Consider the following 22,061-nt stretch of genomic DNA (forward strand, 5'->3'; position numbering starts at 1 on the left):
ATGCCTACGAAAGATTCTCACCTGTACTTAAGACTGTTTATGGAGGTGAGCGATTCTTTCAATTTAACCGGAGTACCCAAAGATGCATTACAATTAAAGCTGTCCCCATATTCACTAAGGGACAGAGCTCGAGCTTGGTTGAACTCATTGCCACCAAATTCAATTTCCATATGGCAGGAGTTAGCAGAAAGATTTCTCATGAAGTATTTCCCGCTTAACCAGAATGCTAAGTTGAGGAATAAGATCACTGTCTTCCAACAAATGGATGATGAGTCCTTGTATGAGGCATGGGAAAGGTACAAAGAATTATTATGGAAGCGCCCTTATCACAGAATCCCACATTGCATCCAACTTGAGACGTTTTAATGCCCACACGAGGATGGTAATAGACACTTCTACTAATGGTGCTCTCCTTTCTAAGTCTTATAATGAGGCTTATGAAATCACTGAGAGGATTGCCAACAACAATTACCAATGGCCAACCAATCTAGTAGTGTCAAGAAGATGAGTCGTGTAACAGCCCTAATTTGACCCTAGTCGGAATGTGGTTTCGGGACCACAAAACCGAGTCATAAAATTTAGTTAAAATTTTATTTGCATACCTTATATGTGTGGTAGTACTTGTATAAAAATTTGATGTTTTAATTTTTATCTTAGGAATGTGAATCTTGCTCGAAAGGATTTAGTTGAAAGACTTAGAAAATTTGATAGGTAAATAAGTAAGGACCAAATAGTATTGAAATATGAAAAGTTGGGTTTGCATGTCAAAATGCCCCAAACTATGTTGAGTGGCCGGCCAAGCATGGCTTCATTCTTCCAAGATTATGTTGTTATTATTATTTAATATTGGTAAGTAATTAAAATAGAGGAAAAATAAAGATTAATAATAAGAAAATGAACAAAAAAAAGGGTGTTCATCCTTGCTACCCTTTAGCCGAAAAAAACAAATGAAAGGAAGAGAGAAAAGCTTTGGAGAAGTCGGCCATACTAGTATCTAAGTTGAGGTATGTTGAAGTTATTCCTTTAAATTCATGTATATTTTTGGTTGTTAGTTTGAATTCTATCTATCCCATGGTTGGATTTGGGGTTGTTGGAGAGTTGGGATTTGACAAGAAGCTTAAAAATTTTAGTTAATACCTTGATGCTATTAACATGTTAGTTGTATGGATGAACTAAGTCGCTTGTTATGTTAGCATGAAAGTGAAGATGTTAAGTCATTTTGTTGGAGGTGCCGAAGTTGGGACTAAGAAGAGGATGAGTATTCGGCTAACATAGTTGAAAGGGGATGTTGCCGATTTTTAGAATTTGATTATGGGAGTGGCTATAATGGGCATAAAGATATTGAACTTAAGAAATGTAGCAACATGCAAATTTATATGATATCACAAATGGAGGTGAAGCTATGCTAGATTGGGAAAAAGTCGATCAAGTGTGCATGAGAAGAATTTAGGTGTTTAGATGATGTTATAGATGACATTATACATATATATATATATATATATATATATTCGGCCATCAAAGTGAGTATGTAGGTGATGTTGAGTCAAATTTTTGGTGCACATTCGGGTATGTATATATATATATATAAGTATGCCCATTCGTGATGTTACCTTCAATCATGTATATAATCGACTAAATGGGTAATTAGTAAGAGGGTTGCGAATATACAAATATACATATGCATGTGTAATTGAATTATAAATGTATAGCAAGATGATTAAACTAGTTTATTTATTTATTAAGCCAGAAGTTAAAGAAGGGAAACAAGCAAGGGCAAAGCCAAGGACATCGAGTAGCTGGGTCGGAACCGTTATACTCAACGCAAGGTAAGTCCTTAAGCACTTTTTGTGAGAACTCCTTGGATAGATATTTTTCGGAGTGATTCTCCTACTTATTAATATGACCATATGTACAATTTGAATTTAGTAAATTGCTTTACCATGATGAATCAACATAGGCCACAATGTGTGCAAAATTATGTGGCACTATGTGTGCCGGTTGGGAGGTTGAAGCATGAGGGAATCTCAAATGCACTATGTGTGCGATTTACTATGGCACTATGTGTGCGATTTACTATAGCACTATGTGTGTGATTTACTATGGCACTATGTGTGCGAACATAATAAGCACTATGTGTGCAACGTTTGGTTGTTGGTATAAATTGTGATGAACGAGGTAAGTGATTGAGCTATTAACTAAATATTGAATTTGAGGTTGTGCGGTGTATGCATAAATGTATCTAGTGCATCGTTGTTCCAAACTTGAGGAAATGAGTCTACATCGATTGGGCTGACTTGGCATTGATTTAATTGAAGGACTTGGCACGAGATCGAACCAAAAATTTAAGAAATTGTAGCATAGTTGTTATGATTTGGAAAAATTGATTTTGTGTTATTTGTTTTTCACTTATGATTATTATTGTTGGACGGTAGAGTAGTGCTCATGACTTACTAGTTATGTACTCATTTGGTGTGCTTGTTTATTGCTTATCTAGGTTCTTGATCCATTTTGTGTGCTCGGGACCGTCGTCAAAGTCATCACACCGGCTAGCAACTTTTGGTATTTTCTTCTTAGTCGGTCTAGGAGAACATTTCGGCATGTATAGGCTATTATGTTTTGTTGAAATTTGGTATGTAAACTTTAGCCATGCGAAAATGGCATAATGTTCGGTTGGATTTGGTTCTATGATGTTTGGACACAAGTCTAGGTAATTCGGTTTTGGTTGAGTATTGGTAGAGGCCCACTCGATTTTTATGCCAAATGTCATGGCTGATTATTTCGGTGTTAAATTCATGAATTGGTAATAGTGTAGTGGGGAGATGCTCGGTGATGATCAGCCTTGGCATGGCTAGTCATGGTTATAAATTGGGACATGCATGATGAATTATTAGTTAAATCAAGGAAAAGTCATGAAATAGGCATAGTTGTTTTAGTAATGAGATGTTGACAAAGCGGTGATGCGAGATTAAAAAATCACTAAAAATAGTAGTAATGGAATTAAATAGTGAATAAATTATGTAAATGAACCTTGATGAAACTACTTTCATATGGAAGAAACGAAACAGTCATATGAGTTGTGTGTTAAGAAATATTTAAGTTTTCGTGAAACAGGGCCAGAACGGTTTCTGGATTCCCTGTTCCAGCTTTAGAAATTCATTATAAATTAACCAGAGATAATTAGGAGTCATGCCATACATGTATAGATTCCCCTTTGAGTCTAGTTTCTATAGAAACAAACGACATCAGTATTGAAGCCCTGTACAGGAAGATATCCAAGTCGTAATGCACAAAGGTCAGTGTAGTCGATCCCTGTAACATGGGGGACTTTAACTAATAAACTGTACTAATTGGCCTGACCAAAAATTCTAGAAAAAATTTGTAGATGCATATACGAGTCTAGTTTCAGAGAAAAATCACGAAACTGATTTTCGAGTTGTAGAACTCAAGTTATGATTTTCGAAGCGACTAGTACGCAGATTGGCAGCTTGTCTGGGAAATTCTTAATAAGTGGTTTGAAGTCTGTTAACACCTCGTGTTTGACTCCGACGACGGTCTCGGGTTCGGGGTGTTACAAGTCGCTAGAATACATGAAGTAGACACTCTCACTTCACTCGCATCTTAGGTATCCTCAATATCCTCAATGCTTAAAACTTTTACCACTAATGAGTTTAACAGTTTTGCAGCACAACCACCGAATAAATTTGCAAATGTAGCCTGTGTCTATTGTGGGGAAGGACATCTATTCGAAGAATGTCCATTGAACTTAAAATCTTTTTATTAAATGGGTAACCAGAACCAAAACTGAGGAAGGCAAGGACTACAATCCAATACCTACAACCTATCATGGTGAAACCACCCTAATATCTCCTGGAGTAACCAAGGGGCTGGACCCAGTAACACACATGCCCAACCTAGACCGACCCAGCCACGTATTTTTACCCAACAAGTTTAGAAACAACCTCAAGCTGAACCATCCGATGGCTTAGAAAACTCTTTGAAGGCATACATGGCCAAGAATGATGCCTTAATCCAAAGACAAGCAGCTACATTGAAAAACCTGGAAAACCAAATGGGTCAGCTTGCAACTGAACTCAGAAACCGACCACAAGGTGCTTTACCTACTGATACAGAGAATCTGAGGAATCCGAGGAAGGAGAATTGTAAAGTATTGACATTGAGGAGAAAAAAGACAATAGAGCCCAACACATTCAAAGTTCAAAAGGAGCCAACCGATGCTCGAGACTCAGAGGAAGTTCAATCGAGTGTTGAAATTCCAGTTTCACCAGAACCAGAATCTGCAAAATCTAACAAGGTAACTTCAGAACCAGCTAATTCTGATCAACTAACAACTTCGTTAGATGCAAAATTGCCATAGAAGACGAATCAACCAGTTCTAGTAAAGAAGCCTCCACCACCCTACCCTCAAAGACTTCAGAAGCAGAAGCAGAAAATTCAATTTGAAAAAATTCCTAGAGGTACTCAAGCAACTTCATATCAATATCTCGTTCGTTGAAGCACTTAAACAAATGCCAAACTATGTCAAATTCATGAAGGATATCCTATCTAAAAAATGAAGACTTGGAGAATTTGAGATGGTAGCCTTGACAAAGGAATGCAGTGCATATCTTCAAGATAAACTAACTCCAAAATTGAAGGATCATGGATGTTTTATTGGAGCAACATATTGTGGTAAGGCACTATGTGACTTGGGTGCGAGTATCAACTTGATGCCTATGTCAATATTTAGGAAGTTAGGGATAGGTGAAGTTAGACTGAATACGGTTACACTTCAATTAGTAGATCGATCCTTAGCACATCCAGAAGGAAAAATCGAGGACATATTGGTATGTATAGACAAATCAATCTTTCCTATCGATTTTTTGATTCTAGGCTTTGAAACAGACAAAGAGGTGTCAATCATCATAGAAAGACCGTTCTTAGCAACCGAAAGAACCCTTATTGATATACAGAAGGGCGAGCTTACTATGCGTGTTTAGGATAATTAGGTAACATTTAACATTTTTAAGTCTATGTGATTTCCTGACACAATTGATGATTGTTCTGCAGTGTCCGATTTAGAGGATTTAATCATAGAAAAGGAACTCAACTATGTTGAGGATCCATTAGAACAAATTTTGACATTAGACCCTCAAAATGATGAAGAGGAGTATGAATACTTAGCTTTGCTAGAAGCTAATCAAAGGGGATTTAATCCACAATCCTGTTTTGAATCTTTGGAGTTAGAGAATAGGGATTATGCCCAACCAAAAGATCAATCGAGGAGCCACCTAAATTAGAACTCAAGGTACTTCCTTCACATTTAAAATATGTTTATTTAGGTAACGCTTCTACTTTGCTGGTGATTTTTTCAGTAGAATTAACCAATGAGCAAAAAGAGAAACTTGTCATTGTATTGAAACAATTTAAGAAGGCTATTGGATGGACCATAGCTGATATTTGTAGAATTAGTCCATCTGTATGCATGCACAAGATTATCTTGGAAGATGGTGAAAAAGGGACAGTTGATGGACAACAAAGACTGAACACTATCATGAAGAACGTAGTCAACAAAGAAATCATCAAGTGGTTAGATGTGGGTATAATTTACCCCATCTCAGATAGTTTATGGGTAAGCTTGGTCTAGTATGTACCAAAGAAAGAAGGTATAATGATCATTAAAAACAAGAATAATAAGTTGATACCGACTAGAACGGTTACGGGATGGAGAATTTCCATCGATTATTGAAAGCTGAACAAGGCGACTAGGAAAAATCACTTTCCTTTGCCGTTTTTGGATCAGATGCTGGATAGACTCTTGGGGCGAGACTATTACTATTTTCTTGATGGATACTCGGGGTATAATCAGATTACAGTAGCACCAGAAGATCAACACAAGACAACATTCACTTGCCCGTACGGTACATTTGCATTTAGGCACATGCCATTTGGTTTATGTAATGCACCTGCTACATGTCAAAGATGTATGATGTCTATTTTTACTAACATGGTTGAGAAATATTTGGAAGTTTTTATGGATGATTTTTTAGTATTTGGAGATACATATGATGATTGCGTAGCCAATCTAGCCAAGATACTAAGGCGATGCGAAGAAACAAACCTCGTACTCAATTGGGAAAAGTGTCATTTCATGTTACGAGAAGGTGTTGTTCTAGGGCATCGGATAACAAGACATGAAATCGAGGTAAATAAAACAAAGGTATATGTTATTGAGAAACTTCCACCTTCAACATCTGTAAAGGGTGTTAGGAGCTTTTTGGGCTACGCCGGTTTCTATCGAAGATTCATCAAAGACTTCTCCAAAGTTGCTAAACCCTTAGGCAAATTATTGGAGAAGGACGCGGCATTCAAATTTGATGAAGAGTGCTTAAAGGTTTTAAATACTTGAAGAGTCGACTAGTTTCGACACCCATAATCGTCACACCAGACTGGGATTTTCCATTTAAATTGATGTGTGATGCAAGCGACTTCGCGATAAGAGCTGTTTTGGGCCATCGAAGGAACAAAGTTTTTCATCCCATCTACTATGCGAGGCGGACTCTGACAGGAGCTCAACTGAATTACCTGGTAACAGAAAAAGAGTTACTTGCTATTGTGTTTGCTTTTGACAAGTTTCGATCTTATCTTGTAGGTACCAAAGTGACTGTCTATACGTACCACTCGACAATTAAGTATTTACTTGCCAAGAAATATACTAAGCCGAGACTGATTCTGTGGGTACTTCTACTTCAAGAGTTCGATCAGAAATTCAAGATCGAAAGGGAGTAGAAAATCAAGTAGCAGATCAGTTGTCCAAATTGGAGCCGTAAGAAGGGAATTCTCCACTTATATCAATTCAGGAGACATTTCCAGATGAGCACATACTGAAGGTAAATCATGTCTATAATACCCCTTGGTTTACTAATATTTCTAACTATTTAGCTTGTGGTTTGATGTCGATTGATAAGACATATCATTAAAAGAAAAAGTTTCTTCACGATGTGAAGTACTATTTCTAGGAAGAACCATATTTGTTTAAAAAGTGTGCAGATCAAATGATTAGGAGATGCATGGCAGAAGATGAAGTACATAAGGTTTTATACCATTGTCACTCAGCTCTAAGTGGGGGACACTTCAAAGGAATACGTACTGCGGCCAAAGTATTTCAAGATGGATTCTTTTGGCCAACACTAATTAAAGATGCATATGCTTATGTAAAGAGTTATGATCGATGCCAAAGGGACGAAAATGTCACCAACAGAAACAAGATGCCTCGAACAAACATCATTGAGGTAGAATTGTTTGATGTTTGGGGTATTGACTTTCTTGGTCCTTTCCCTTCGTCTTTTGGTCACAAGGACATCTTGGTAGCTGTAGACTACGTGTCTAAGTGGATTGAGGCTGAAGCATATCCGAAAAACGATGCTAAGGTTGTGATGAAGTTTTTACAGAAGCATGTGTTCACAAGGTTTGGACCCCACGAGCCATCATTAGTGATGAAGGGTCCCATTTTGTGAACAAGTGGTTGAAATGGTTACTTGACAAACATGGAGTGAAGCACAACGTTGCCACGACTTACCATCCACAGAAGAATGGGCAAGTTGAGCTGGTAAACAAAGAGATCAAAGGCATACTTGAGAAGGTAGTTTTCCCAAATCAATGAGATTGGTCCAAAAGACTAGATGATGATTTATGGGCTTACACGACAGCATATAAGACACCTTTAGGGATGTCACCCTCTAGGTTGGTCTTTGGGAAAGCCTATCATCTGCCTTTGGAGTTAGAGCACAAAGCTTACTGGGCTCTCCAACGACTCAACTTGGATCTTAAAATTGCTAAAAAGAAACAGATACTTCAACTTAACGAGTTAGAAGAATTCCGAATGTCTTCATACGAGAATGCCAAATTACTTAAGGAGTGACTCAAGAAATGGCATGACAAGCACATTCGAGTTTGAGAATTTGAAGCAGGTCAGCAAGTCTTGTTATTCAATTCCAGATTAAGGTTCTTTCCAGGTAAGTTAAAATCACATTGGTCCAGTCCATTTATGATTCATCAAGTCTATCCATACGGAGTTGTTGAACTTCAAGGTAAGGGAGGTAATTTTCGAGTTAATGCTTAACGCTTGAAACATTACTGGGGAGATAAAATTGAACTGGATCAAATCTCGTTCATTTTATCAAATGATTAAATTTTCTTGTTTTCTTTTTAAATAAATGATTTAGGATGTATTTTCGGGATTAGCATATTTAAATAAATTCTGTCTAAGAGATTGGAACTTAAGTAGAACCGCTTGTGACCCTTCCAATCTTTCTTGGGAATTGATTTTGACATAATTTTCCGAGAACTTGTTCCCTAAATGGAAAAATAAATTTTTAAATTTTCAAATAAAAGGGTCAATTTTGATCCAAGTTTTAAAATTGCAACTTAATTTCAAATTTTCATTCAGTCTAGGGACATAATTGAACTATTTTTAAAATTTTGTTGCTCTTTTGTAAATAATAAAAATTAGGTGCCTCTTTTGTAAATATTTTCAAAGGCATCTAGAATAAATGTTTTTAATTTTTAAAATATATATATATATGAAAATCTTTAATATATAATTATATCTATTATATTTTATTATTTTAATCTTTAATTTTTAATTTTGTAAATATTTTTAATGTTTTTAATATATGTAAAATTAGGATTACTATCATATTTTATTTAATAAGTTTTTATTTTAATAAATTAATAGCAATTATTAATTTAATATGTATTTTAATTAACTATTAATTGTTGTTAATTTTGAGTAGAATTAGAATTAGATTTTTTAATTGTTAAATTGTTTTAGGAATTCTAGTCTAATTCCTACTCCTCTCATTATAAAATCCACCCATATATGCTTAATTTTTTTCATTCATACATCATTCCTTCCAAACACCAAAATCCCTAAGTGCCGTAGCGTCCTAGCCAACTCTGCCTGTAACACCCCAAACCTGGCCTATACGTTATGGCCGAATCTGCGATGCCACATTGAAATGTGTTTTGAAAAGCATCGTTCTATTTGAAAAGTCCGTACTATATTAAAACCCTAGTAGTAATCTTTTACAAAAATTTTAAGTATCTTGTTCGTTGTTAAAAACTCAAGTAGTTCTAGCAAAAGTTTAATCATTTTAGGTTATTAAAACCCTCGTAGTGATCTTTTACAAAACTTTTAAGTATCTTGTTCATTGTTAAAAACTCTAGTAGGTCTAGCAAAAGTTTAATCATTTTAAGTTGTTATTACACTTTAAAGACAATGTTTGTTGCGGAAGCTTTTGAAATACGTTGTAATAGCGTGGTGTTTTAAAAACATTTATCTTTTTGAAAGTTCGCATCCTACTACTAGTAGATATAAATCAAAATAAGTGAAAATTTAAAGAGGCCTTATTACATAACAGGTACCAAAATTAAATAGCTTAAAGATTAAAAGTTTAAAACAGTAGCAAGAGCAGTTATGTGGCCTCCATCGAGTCCCTCGTAGCACCGACTCGCCTAAGGATTACTTGTACAGGAAAGTAGAAGGGTGAGTTTATGAAAAACTCAGTATGAAATCCCTTTACAATAATCAGTCAAACCGTAGGCAAATACAGTTTGGGCCTAAGCTTGTTTGGGACAATCCAATATCAGTTAGGGCCATAACCTATTACAGTAATAGTATTAGTGTGGGCCTTAGCCCATTACCGTAATAGTAACAGAAATGCAATTAGAAGTCCTACCCATCCATCCTTTACACTCCACTCTGTCCAGCCCTACATTCCATGTGGGGATAAAATTGACCCACCCATCCCTACACTCCAAAATATAGTATCGGTTGCGGTACTAAACAGTATTTGCAGCAGAGCTGCCAGTATAGTACACTTCCTCCAAATATATCAACCCACCCCCATGCAACATGTCATGTCTTAATATCATACGTGTATGTAGAAATGTCATGCTCGAAAACAATCATACATAACATAGGGGTATATCAGTCATTTTACCACATAGGGGTATAACGGTCATTTCATCAGTATGGGGTCTAAGTGTACTTACTGACCCAACAGTAGGTCGACAGTCGTCTTGGGCAACCCATGCAACCTTAACAATCAAACAGTGAAAATGGACCCAAAGCCCATAACACGGCCCATGTGGGCCTACACGCTTGTGTGGCCTATAAAGCCCAAAAATAACTTTGGCCGTGTGAACTACACAGCCTGGTTTACCTGTGTGTGGCCCATGGCCTGTGGGGTCGACATTACCCATTACAGCCCATCGTGGCCCAAAATGGCCCAAGCCCATGAAAATGCTCATGGGGGCCTCTACAATCAACCGTCCACGTTTTACGTGTTCGGATTACCACACGAGCGAACACATGCTCGTGAAGCGTCAACAATCATACTTTTCTGGCTTTTGTCGATCTACGTTTATAGTAGTGTGGTTGCACACACCTGTTTGCGAAAAGTGCTAGAAGTCCATGAGCACCAATCCTACATTCACACAAGGCATTCCATTAGCCGTTTGACAAAAAAAGGTAAATCATCCTCCTGTTTAATACCTAGTCCTAAAAATCATTAGATACTTGCCTTGAATGAACAAAAGTGGTTTAACCCACTTAAACTGTTGAATAAGATTAGTCACCCAATACTCCTAGCAAGTCGATAGTAAAAGGAGGTGTTAGCTACAGGATTAACATAGCATATAGGGAAAGTAAAAGAAAGCCGAAAGAACAGAACAAGCAGGGACCTACCGAAAAACACAAAATCACTTCGGAGAGGATAGCAGTCAGCCTACACTCACCACGAAAGTCGAAAGTACACAGAGTGATAGGGACAAAGTGGTACAATCGTACCCCTAGTAGCAATCGGCAAAGAAGAGGAGATATTAAAAGAAGATCATAATGGTGAAGAGAAACAAAAAGAGAAAACCAAGAGCACTTACCGATTTGTCAGTGAATTTTCAATAACCCGAAACACAAACAAAGATAAAAGAGTAGAGGGTAGAGTAGTATTCAACCAAGATACTAGATAAATAGAAGTGATAAATAAAACGATCTGAAAGAGAAAAGAAAAGCAACCAATAACTATAGAGCCGAAAGAAAGAGATGAGGGAAAAGTAGAAAATGCTCAGTTTTAGCAATGCGAGAAGGGACGCTTAAAGAAAACCAAAGGAATAGAGATGAGGAGAGAAAGAGTATTCGGTTAAGGTTTGGAGAAGTAAAAGAAAATACCCAAATGTTCAATTCGGCCTTAACCAAAAACGAAAAAAAGAACAAGAAATTAAATCTGCCAAAATGGAGAGCAAAAACAAACACCCAATTTCGGCAGTAGAGAAAAGGAAAGTCCTATGACCGATTTTGCCACAAAGACTTTTCCCCACACGGGACCCCTACCTCTCTCCTCACTTGACTCCTCAAATTTCTCCAACTAAACACTATCCACATCTCTTCCAAAACTCCTAACTTTTCTCCCCGCAACACTCCTAGAATTCGACTACACACTCCCCACTCCCCACTCCCCACTCCCCTCAACACTCTCAACCGGCCATGAGCATTAGAATCCCACTGACAAACAACCTCTTACACGGCATAGCAGCAAAAAGACACTCCTTGCGCGCAGTAGGACTCGAAATCAAGTCCCTTAGCATTAGTAACACGCCATTATCCCTTGTACCAATAGGCTTTTTATGACATATTTTACCCTCAATAATTTAAAAGTCTACTAACCATGGCAAGGGTTCATTCCTTAAAACAAAGTTTTTTGCAAATGCCCAAGCTTGAACCAAGACTTCTTAAGTGATTCCCAGGACACTTAACCATCGAGATAAGCATGCATTTGAGTTACACAACATACAGAAAATAAGTACCTACATTTTGAGGCGTTACACTACCTAGCAACTTAGCAATCATTCATCCAGCAGCCTAACTCAAGCGCACGTTGCACGCCTACCACGCGCACGCCTGCCCCATCTCACCTGCATTGCACGCCCTGTGCTGCTCCAGCTCCAGCTGGCCAGGCCTTCATCTCGCACCTGTGCCCAGCTTCCGTGCGCGCTCATGCCAGGCCTGCTCGACGAAGGTCCGCACACCGCTCGCACATCCAACCGAGCCGCGCACGTTGTTGCTTGCATCCAACCCCTGCTTTGTGTTGCTGTCTCGTAGACTCAGGCGGTACACCAACCTTGGACCAAACCAACCCCTTTAGCTAAAAACCCTCCAACTTCTTTTAATTTTTCATCTTTTGTTTCATAGTTATTTTCTTAGGAGTTCCTAATTTTTACAAAAAAGGTGGTAAGACCAATTTTTCTCCAAAATTTTAATTTTATTCAATTATTTAATTTTTCAATTTATTAAATTATTAATAATTTTTATTAATTAAATTTTTGAAAAAATAGTTTTTCCCATCTTATGTTTAGGTTAATCATGCCTCGCAAGAAAACTCATGCCTTTGCCCAAATTGACGAATCATAAAACAAGTTCCACTATGAAGAAGCCAAAGGGAGATACAAAAGTATTTTAGTTTTTCAACCTTTTTATTTTTAATTTCTTCATTTTTCAAATATGTATATTTATTCCTATCTTTTATACATTTGATTATGTATTTTATATATTATAATATTTAACCTTTTTATATAGTTTATTTTCAAATATATATTTTCTATGCATGTATATATATTATATTATCATTTCATGTATTTTGAACTATTGCATTATATTTTTATAATTTGAAAATGTTCTATTTATTCATTTTTTAGTGTATGTCATTTATCTTATTTGTGCATAGTTTCATTTTTTATATGCTATGTTTAATTATTTCTTTTATGTGCTATTTTATGATATATATTGTTGTATAATTTTTGCATGTATTATGTTTTTCTTTTAGTTTATTCATGTTTTTATTTGTTTATTATCTTATATTTACCTAGTATGATTTTTTCATTAAACGTATGTTCATGTTATTTAGTCTTGTCTTAATGATATTATTTATGTTTGTATGGAAATGTTAGAATATTTTGTACATCTATGCTTCATGATGCATTAATATGTCATCCTAAAACGTCATTTAAAATAATATTCTAAGGTTTTTTTAAAAAATAAAAGGCAAAGCTTGATGTTTGGAAACTTCGAGAAAGGTAGTGCCCTAACTTACTGGGTTGCGACTTTTCTCGTTGAATTCGAATAGTCAAGCACCCTTCTAAGTGATTTTGAAATTTAAAAACATAGTGTCCTAACTTACTGGATATGACATTTTGTTGTTTTTTTCGAGATAGAAATTTTCGAAAGACGAGCTTAGTTTCGAAGGTTTTAAAATGTTGCGTCCTAACTTACTGGATGTGATGTTTTGACTCGTTTGAAATAAGTGAGCCTTAATTTTCAAAATTGAGACATTCTAATTAAAAGAGGTTTGCATCTTAAAACTTTCAAATTTCCGACATTAAAGACACTTGATAATCAATTAGGTACCAATTTTTGGGCATTACGAGGGTGCTAACCCTTCCTCGTACGTAACCGACTCCCGAATCTATTTTCTCGACTGTCGTAGGCCAAAATTAATGTTTTAAAACAAAACATTTTATAAGGTGATCCAATCACACCTAAAAAGATTGGTGGCGACTCCCTTTTTTGTTTTTCTGAAAGTCGATTCCCATTTTCCAAAACTCGATTTAAAAATGGTTTCGATAGCTTGGCGACTCCGCTGGGGACTAATAAGAGAGTCAAGCCGTGTAATTGATTATCTCTTGTCTTAATGTCGAAAATTAAAAATTTTAAAATTTAATCCTCTGTGCATTACATGTGTTTGTATTATTGCATGTGTTGCTATATTCTGATACGCATTGCATTTGCATGACCGTTGTGGTCACACCCTTAAGTGGGAGTGAGAAGCTACGCCTTCGTGAGGTTTTTGCCTCCGTGCAGGATAGTGGATCACTTTCGGGATACATCTGTACCTATGGTTTCGTGAGATTTTCATCTTCGTGTAGCCATAGGGAAATGTATTCCCCTGAACTAAACTCGATTCAAATGAGCCTATAATGGGTGAGGATCGAGGAATCTGCTGGTTCGGGTACCTCAAACTTTAGAAACAAACCACATATAGAAAAACCGTAAGAGCTCAATATAGACAGAATTAAAATTAGGTTATCTTTGTGTTTATTAATATCATATGATACTGATTGTTTTCTTTCTTTTGTGCATGTCATTTTGCATTTAAAAGGTATCGATTCACGGTCAGTTTCTAAGTTAGAAAATTTTATCATGGAGAACTGACTTCTTGATAGAATGGAGGGCAACGTTAATGTCCATAAATGGTCAAAGGAAATGCTGAAGGATACACATCAGAATTATGGGGTTACACTCGCATCAGCGTGGCACAAAATAATCTCCAGGAGTTAAAGGAAATATGGGATCAATGGAATAATGAAGCTAAGCAGTTGTTCTACAATAACTAAGGGGACTTGCAGTATTTGCTTGATAGGAGGATAGATGAGCAATTCAAAGTGAGTGTGGGAGTATTGATGGACACTTCTACCATTATAGCATTTCTCTTTCATATGAAGATGGTTGCCATGTGGATGGTAAGGGTATTGGAAGGAAAGTGATTGATAGAGTGCATGAGACCTACAAAAATGAGTTGGATGGAAAGAATTTTGCCTATGATGGTAAAAGCTCATTTACTATAGGACCGCTACTAAACAACAAGCTTGAGTTTACTGTTATACTTTTCAAAAACAATGGAAATGCAAGCCCCAATGGCCTGGGTAGCTCAAGTAAGCGTGAAAGGAAGCGATTAAAGAAGACCGTATCATAGAAAGACCTTTAGAGATTAGCTATGCTGCGAAGGTACCGAGGCAGGATACTTTACGTAGGTAGAAATCTGAAAGCTCTCAAGAAACATTGAGGATATAGGATATTATTTTAAGGTAGCACACTGCAAAACGGGATACCTACCTGTTCGCTAATCTATCTCAAAATAATCAGAACAACTTCACAGGTATTGGAGGAGGTGCCCTTAGCTGCACGGATTACCCCAAAGGTGAGGTCGTAGCTCGAACTCAGGAGGCAGCTGATTATTTACAGACATTGGTGGCACAAGCTGACATATTGAGCACCAATATGAGCTACAATCTAATCGTGGCCAAGAGTTTGTTTTGTTGTTAAAACTTTAGGCATTAGGGCGAAAGGGTATTTGTAATCCATTTATATATAAAGATATTCTTTTTCTAAATAAAGTTTTCTAAATGAGATTGAATCGAGATCGATACCTTTTGCATTCACTTGCATCTTATAGCATTTCATTGCATCATTTGTATTCAAAATTATAAAAAGGCCCTAATTAGTTAAAGTTATTAAAAAGAGAAAGAAAAAGAGAGAGAGAGAAGAGGGTCACGGACGAGTGAAAAAGAAGTTGAATGGGAATTAATGACGTTCCCTTACATATCCCCGACTTTTGTGTCAGAAGGGATAGCTTACCCAGGGAAGGAGGTGTTTAGAAATGAAAAATCATCCCATAAATGTCATTGTAACATCCTGATTTTCGAGTTTTTCGCGATTCTTGATATTTTAAGTAAATTTCTAAAATTTGGTAGGTGATGATGGAATTCATAATTTGGGTGTGTAAATGGGCTTATGGAAGGCCCATGAGTTGGCCAAAACCGGTGGAATTTTTAAATTTTGGACTTAGGAGTTAGGGGTTACGGCTAGGTGCCCTTATATTAAGTTGTGGGTAAAGTGTATCACAAAAGATCCTCCGGCAAAGTGGCTAAGTGGCGCCACTAGGGAGCTTTAAAGGTGGCATGTAAGTGTTGGGGAAGACACAGGATCGATTCCTGTGTTGGCAAATAGGAGTATTTATTTTTGTGCGGGAAGGGTAAGTGTTGGAACTGAGTGGATTACGTAAGAGGAGAGAGTTGGATCAAGTCAAATGCATAAATTAAGGAGGGATAAGGGAGAGATTTTAGGGATGTGATATGGAGATAGACTTGGCGAATAAGGGAGTTTGGAGAGGGATTTTCGAGAGGGTATTAGGTTAGTAATTTGGCATTAGGGTCTTAGTTGTCTTGATTTTGTTTTTGGTGTGTAGCTTTTCTCTCTTTCTTTTCGGCCGAATCTACCTCCCTTCTACTCAATTTTCTTCCTTTTGCTTTCTTTCAAATCAGCCCACTATTTCCCTCCATTCACCGTTGTTTCTTTCCCTTATCTCTATTTTTGCCAAGTGCCGTAAAAAAGCAAATCGATGAAGATAGGGGTGCCGATTCTTTGTGACCAGCAACCTTTTCTTCCTTTTCAATAGTTGGCGTTCGGTTCCTTTACCTTTTAGACATCCAGATTCAAGAGGAGAAAGAGCGTGGTAAGTGTTCAAACTCTAAACAATTCCTAGTGTAGCTTTGGCCAAAAGTCAAACTCAAGTTTAGGAGATGGCGAATATGGGCATAGACTCTATGGGGTCTTCTTTTAATATTTTGGTTTATTTATTGAAGGAGCAGCAAGGTGTAGTGTCGATTTGGAGTAGCTTGGATCACGGAGTAGCTAGGCCTAGTCATCAATCGCGACAAAGGTAAGGTGCCTAAGGCCATTATGGATGGTGGCGAATGTGTAAGTGTTAATATTGGAAAGTTCTTGGTTCAATTATTGCGAGCTGATCTATTTAACAATTGATTATAGGAGAAATCGTGTAGGAGATCTCGTCAAGGAATATCGCAAATCGGTGTAACGAACCCTTTTCATAGCTTAAAGCGATAAATGCCGAAAAGCGAAATGCCGAAATTTCGGCATTTCGAGGACTTGTGAGCAATAACGCTCACTAGTTAGTTAGAATCGATGAGGCGTGAGCGAGAGCGATGGAAACGGTAAGAATGTGATTTTGGCGTTCTTGATAAGTTGGGCCTCGAGGGTCAAGTGGGGCCCATTGGGCTTCGGGCCCATTTGGGTAAAATTGGTAGAAAAGCGAAATCTGTTAAATTGCATGATAAGACTGTTAAAACCGTTATGGAATATAGGCTAAGTGGGCCTAGACGACAAAATTGGCTAAGTAGGGCCCATTAGGGGTTTTAGGCCCAATAACTCGATTTCGCTAAAAATGGGCCAGAATCACGGTTTGCACCCATGGATTGTTAGTAATCGTTAATGAACATGGAAACCCTAATTTTTGGTAAAATTACGAGATTACCCTTATAATATGAAAATGACCGTTTTGCCCTAGGTAAAAATGACCATTATACCCCTAGGGTTTATGTATGATTTTAATACATGGGATTTTGATAAATATGGTATGTATGATATGCACATGAAATGTATGATATGCACATGATATTATGTATGATTTTAATACATGGGATTTTGATAAATATGGTATGTATGATATGCACATGAAATGGATGATATGCACATGATATGTATGATATGCACATGAGGTAATCATAAATGCATTGGGTTGGGTTTTTATATGGATGGAGGAAGTGAAAAAGGGCTTATGCCCCAGTTATCAAAAGGGCTTATGCCCCAGTTATCAAAAGGGCTTATGCCTCAGTTATCAAAAGGGCTTATGCCCCAATTATAAAAGGGCTTATGCCCCAGTTATTGAAAGGGCTTTAGCCCCAGTTATTAAAGAGGCTAGGCCTCCGGTTATATGATAAAGACTATCTTTGCCGGTGGAGAGTTTGGCGGGGTGGGTCGAGTTAATCCCACATGGTGTGTTGGTTGGTACGGGTGGAGAGTAGTGGATGGTGGGTTGAGTAGTCTCCCCAAATGGGTTGCATTCTTTCATTGAAATTATATGTGACATTGAAATGGGCCTAAGGGCCATACTGTGTCTGATAAAGGCTTGACCCGATAATATGAAATATGAAAAGGCTTCGCCCAAGAATATGAAATATGAAAAGGCTTGCCCAAGATTATGAAATATGAAATATGAAAAGGGCTACTGACCTAGTGCATGATTGAGATTGGATTTGGGCTTAGACCCAACAGCCGTTATTGTTTTGGGCTCTGAAAGGGCTTGTTGCACACCGAGTTTCCAAACTCACCCCTTTCCTTAACCTTGCAGGTGAGCCTTGATGTAGGGACTTGGTAGGAGGGATTGAGAGGCCACGGTGATCGTCTTGGGCTTTAAATAAAGTGTTGGTTTCGTTTAATTTCCTTTAACTATTATTTATTTTTGGGTTGTAATAAGGCCAATTTTAACTTTCCTTTTATTTCTTTTCGAAATTATTTTAATTTTAATAACTTTAAAAATTGGTTAATAATTATTCAAATGGGCTAGACTTAGGACGTGTTTTCAAAATGATACTTGTTTTCAAAATATCTTAACACCACGATTAATCGATTTATCAAAGACGTCCACTTAAACAAATTTAAACTCGATATAACAAAGTGTGGCTATGGTTGTGGGCATGTCTAGGATTGGATCCAATTAAAGAGCTTGGTACTTAAACAGCCTTCATGGCTCACCTCCTCTGTCTCGGATACCTACCTGGTGCCCAGCTTCCATACACTTTGTTAACTCAATAAAATGTATGGTTTTAAAACACTAAAACGGAACATGGGTTTTCAACTTCAATGTGGCACGTCAGATTCGGCCATAACGTTTGGGCCGAGTTTGGGGTGTTACATTTAGTGGTATCAGAGCCTAGGTTGGAACAACTCGGCTGTGGATCGGGTCCGAAAATCTATTTGAAAACTTAGGCCTAAGAAGGGTATTTTTGGAAATGGTTTCGAAAAGTTCATTTTAAAGATGTTTTATGGAAAATATATGTTAAAAAGGTACCATCTTTCTGTTTTAATCAAGAGTTCAAAATAAAGGGAGTTTTCAAATCAAAGTTTTCAATTTCTATTTTCGATAATCAAAACATGGTTTTTTGGAGAAAGAAGTGGCGCTGAATCCCGGCACCAAGTCGTAAGTATATTTTCCTTACAATATATGATATTGATATGATATTATGAATAGTCTTTGAGACCCTACTATGAGACTTTAGCTAGGGTAGAGTAAGCAGTAGGAATGAGGCGTAGCTAGGCTACGATGATCGAAAAATCCTTGAGCTGCTATATCTACATAAGACATTTTCTTAATAAGCGGTGGAGCGTTATACTAATTTCATAAAATTCGTAAATCGAGATAATTCGATATGAGTACTAGAGGAGCTCGTGGGCCGAGGCCGCGGACGTGGTCGCGGAAGGGTGCAAGTGAATCTTCATCCTCGGGGCATAGGCGGTGAGGAGCCAGTGTGCGCAAGCAACGGAGGCGGGTCTTATGATCGGGTGCGAGGATGACGCTTTATCCCAAGCCATGTTAAGGGTTTTAGAAAGAGTGGCTGGAGCTAATCTTTGGGACGGTGAATAGGGGTCTATATCGGAGCGAGTCAAGCCAACGGAGCAGAGGTATTTAGGGGTGTATCTGGAGTGGCCCGAATGTGGCGTAATATTGGTGGAGGCTATAGAGCGGATCATGGACGATCTAGGCTGCTTAGTGGAGCAAAAGTGAAAGGAGCGTGTCATTGCTACGTGATTTAAGCATACCGATGGTGGATCACCGTAAGGAGAGTACCCCAATTGAGCAAGTAACACGGGAATTGTTCAAAGCGCCTTTAAAGGGAGGTATGTTGGAGCAAGCTATGTGGATGCTCGTCGAAAGGAATTCTTGAATCGACTCAAGGTGATAAGGCATAGCAGTATGAGGCATAATTTTTGAGGTGAGTCGATATGCTAGTGGTATAGTGGTGGCGAATATGAGCGATGTCCGCTTCGAGGATGGTCTCGCGATGAGCTTAGGATATTGATAGCTCCACGGAGGGCGTGGTTTTTTGCATTGGTAGAAAAGGCTAAGATAGCCGAGGAGGTGAAGTGAGTGGCGACAGAATCGTGAGAAGGATCGACCAGATTCAAGAGGATTTGGACCCTCGAGTGCCACGAATCGAAGTGTTAAAAGAGCAAGGATGGAGGAATCGGTTCGAGCGGTTCGATAAATACTTATAGACCGCAGCTTGCAGGGACTGTGGTAGGGTGCATATGGGGAGTCTTTGAAACGAATGGAGCATGTTTTGATGTGGGTCAAAGGAGCATAAGTTCGAGAGAGTGTCCTCGGAGGACAGCTCAGAGCTAGCGGCAGAGCAAAGGGATGTCCAACCACGGCGAGGAGGACCACCACCACGGAGGGTTGGGGGCAAGGTAGAGGTGGCAATGGTAATGGGCGAGGGCGTGGGGCACTGGCGGAGGTCTTTGGACATCTTGAAGCTCGACAACCGGCGTTGGTTTATCTTTGCACGACGTCGTGAGGAGGGTGACGCTCCTGATGTTATAACTGGTACGTTCTTCATTCATAGCATGCCTTACACTGCTTTGATTGATGTGGGTTCCACCCACTCGTATGTTGCTTGTGATGTATCGAGGGCTTTGGATGTGCTTCTTGAGAAGACTGTGAGTGGGGTATCAGTAATAAGTCCATTGGGACATTCAGTTAAGGTAGATAAAATTTTTAGGGCAGTACCGTTAGTGACACAAGATAAAATCTTTGAAGGAGATTTGATGGAGCTGCCATTTTGGGATTTTGATCTTATTTTGGGAATGGATTGGTTAGCTAAGCACAAGGCGACGTTGGATTGTCTTTGCAAAGAGGATGGTACTAAGAAGCTGCGAAGATGAGGAGATAATGGTCATAGGGGAACGAAGGATTATTTATCCAATGTTGTTTGGTGTTAAGAGCCGAGAAGTTGATCCGGAAAGGTTGTGAGGCGACTTAGCCTTTGTAAGTCAAACGGGACTTGAGGAGATAACGGTGGAGTCGGTTAGGACTATTAGGGAATTTCGGATGTATTCCGGATGAACTTCTGGATTACCCCGAGCAGAGAAGTCGAGTTTGGAATCGACTTACTACCTAGAACGACTCCTGTGTCCATTCGCCTTATCGGATGGCACCAAAGGAGTTGGTAGAATTGAAAGCTTCGATTCAAGAGCTGCTGGATAGGGTTTATAAGACCAAGTGTTTCTCCGTGGGTGCACGGTCTGTTCAGTAAAGAAGAAAGATGGGACTATGCGAATGTGTATTGACTATCGGCGGTTGAATAAGTCGACTATCAAGAACAAGTATCCGTTACCAAGAATCGATGATCTGTTCGACCAATTAAAAGGAGCCTCGGTGTTTTCTAAGATCGTCCTTTGGTCGGGATATCATCAATTAAGAGTTAAAGAGGGGGATATTTATAAGACGGCGTTCAGGACTCGATACGGACATTACGAGTTTCTGGTAATGCCATTTGGGTTGACTAATGCACGGCGGCATTCATGGATTTGATGAATCGGGTATTCCACCATACTTGGATCGGTTCGTAGTCGTTTTTATTGATGATATCTTGGTGTATTCGGAAGCGGAGAGAAGCATGATGAGCATCTTCGTGTAGTCTTGCAAGTGTTAAGGGAGAAGCAACTTTATGCAAAGTTTAGTAAGTGCGAGTTTTGGTGAAGGAAGTTACCTTCTTGGGGCATGTTGTGTCTGCTGAAGGGATCAAGGTGGACCCTTGAAAGATTGAAGCCATTTTGGAATGGAAGCCACCGAAGTCGGCAACTGAAATTCAAAGTTTTCTGGGGTTGGCAGGTTATTATCGAGATTCGTGGAAGGATTTTACGTGATGGCAAAGACAGTTAACGAAACTTATAAGGAAGGGAGCACCTTTTGTTTGGACGGATAAGCGAAGAGGCTTTTGAGAAGTTGAAGAAGGTTTTGACTAAGCGCCGGTTTGATTGAGCAGAGTCGGTAAGGATTTCACGGTGTCTGACGATCGTCACATGTAGGTTTGGGCTGCGTGTTGATGCAAGAGGGTAAAGTGGTCGCTATGCTTCACGACGACTTAAGCCACATGAGGTGAACTACCCACACATGACTTGGAATTGGCAGTGTAATCTTTGCACTTAAGATATGGAGGCATTACGTATGGAGAGAAATGCATCATCTATCTGGATCACAAGAGTCTTAAGTATTTGCTTGACTCAAAAGGAGCTAAATCTTAGGCAGCGAAGGTGGATAGAGTTGTTAAAGGACTATGACTGTTCAATTGAGTACCACCCAGGTAAGGCGAAT

At 38.4% G+C, this 22,061-nt stretch overlaps 1 non-coding gene across 1 annotated transcript; it reads right to left on the reverse strand.

The window, feature by feature from the left end:
* Positions 1–228: 228 nt before the first annotated feature.
* LOC128280304 (small nucleolar RNA R71) lies at positions 229–335 on the reverse strand. Its single transcript, XR_008270484.1, has one exon. It is a non-coding gene; the product is annotated as a small nucleolar RNA R71 (small nucleolar RNA).
* Between the last annotated feature and the right edge of the window lie 21,726 nt (positions 336–22,061).

This window comes from Gossypium arboreum, chromosome 8 (assembly GCF_025698485.1).
Source record: "Gossypium arboreum isolate Shixiya-1 chromosome 8, ASM2569848v2, whole genome shotgun sequence".
Lineage (NCBI taxonomy): Eukaryota > Viridiplantae > Streptophyta > Magnoliopsida > Malvales > Malvaceae > Gossypium > Gossypium arboreum.